At 50.0% G+C, this 1,471-nt stretch overlaps 1 pseudogene; it reads left to right on the top strand.

The window, feature by feature from the left end:
* The first annotated feature begins 50 nt into the window (after positions 1–50).
* LOC132009310 (fibroblast growth factor receptor 1-like) lies at positions 51–1,076 on the top strand (annotated as a pseudogene).
* The last annotated feature ends 395 nt before the right edge of the window (positions 1,077–1,471 follow it).

Genomic DNA, 1,471 nt, shown 5'->3' with positions numbered 1-1,471 from the left:
TTTGAGGATAATCTAGAGTTCATAACTGCCTTGAGGCAGGCTGGTTGTAGGCAGTTTAGGCAGACCCCTAAGACAGGCCTACTTTGGGCAGTTGGTGTTATAGGAGGTCATTGGGCTGGACAAAGACAAATCCAACCATTTGTCTAAAGTGTCTGTGAAGATGTTGAAGTCAGATGCAACAGAGAAAGACCTGTCAATCCTAATCTCAGAAATGGAGATGATGAAGATGATTGGACAGCACAAGGACACCATCAACCTGCTGGGTCCTGCACACAGGACGGTCCTTCGTACACTCTCATGGAATATGCCTCCAAAAAAACATACAGGAGTTCCTGCAGGCCCAGGGGCCTCCTGACCTGGAGTACTGTTACAATATCAGCCACAATGCAGCAGAGCAACTCTCCTCCAAGGACCTGTTATCCTGTGCCTGCCAGGTAGCCTGAGGCATGGAGTACCTTGCCTCCAAGAACTGCATACACCAAGACCTGGCCACCAGGGAAGTGCTGGTGACAAAGGACAACATGAATAAGATCTCAGACTTCAGCCTTGCCAGAGATATCACCACATCAGTTACTATAAAAAGACAACCAACAGTGGACTGCCTGTGAAGTGGATGGTCCCTAAGGCCATGTTTGACCAGATCTACATCTACCAGAGTGACTTCTGGTCTTTTGGGGTGATCCTGTGCAAAATTTTTTCTGGAAGCCTCCCATATTCTGGAGTGCCTGTGGAGGTGGTTTTCAAGCTGCTGAAGGAGTCATTTGATGGATAAGCCAATAAGTGCACCAGAGAGTTATACACAATAATGAGGGGTGGCTAGCATGTGTTACCTTCAAGCTGCTGGTAGAAGACCTGGATCATACTGTGGGCTTGACCTCCAACCAGGAGTACCCGGACCTGTCCTTGGCCCTGGAACAATATTGTCTATGCTTTCCCAACACCCAAAGCTCCACCTGCTCCTCAGAGAAGAATTCCACCTTCTCTCATATGCCGTTGCCCAGGGAGGCCTATCTGCCCTGACACCCAGCCCAGCTTGCCAATGGTGGACTCAAATGACTAGTATCCCTATTACTCCTGTCCAGATTCCGTCATAAGCTGTAACCCTTACCTGCCACCCTCCCTGCAAGACTCACTGCCTTCTCCTTTGTCCCTTTCCTACTGGCAGGAGCCAGCTGCCTACCTGAGGCCTTCACCCCTTGAAGATCACCTCTCTTCCCCTTCCTCTTCCTCCTCCTTACAACCTGCTCATGAAAGAAAGGAACAGAGAGGCAGGTACTTGCTTGTGGCTACTTCCTTCCCTCCCATATGTTGGACCAAGGCCCCTCCCTGTCATCTGGTACTGCCTGGACGTCAAGGGAGTTGGAGATGAGGCATGCCAGTGAAAGCTGTCAGAGCTTTCCTGTTTTGGTTTTGTCTGCTTAGCATAACATGTAAGACTGAGTTCTGGTGGCAGGGACCTAGTCCTTGGGGC

Source organism: Mustela nigripes, unplaced genomic scaffold, assembly GCF_022355385.1.
Source record: "Mustela nigripes isolate SB6536 unplaced genomic scaffold, MUSNIG.SB6536 HiC_scaffold_12647, whole genome shotgun sequence".
Lineage (NCBI taxonomy): Eukaryota > Metazoa > Chordata > Mammalia > Carnivora > Mustelidae > Mustela > Mustela nigripes.
The sequence above is the reverse complement of the archived record's forward strand: the minus strand, read 5'-3'. Positions and strand labels throughout refer to the sequence as shown.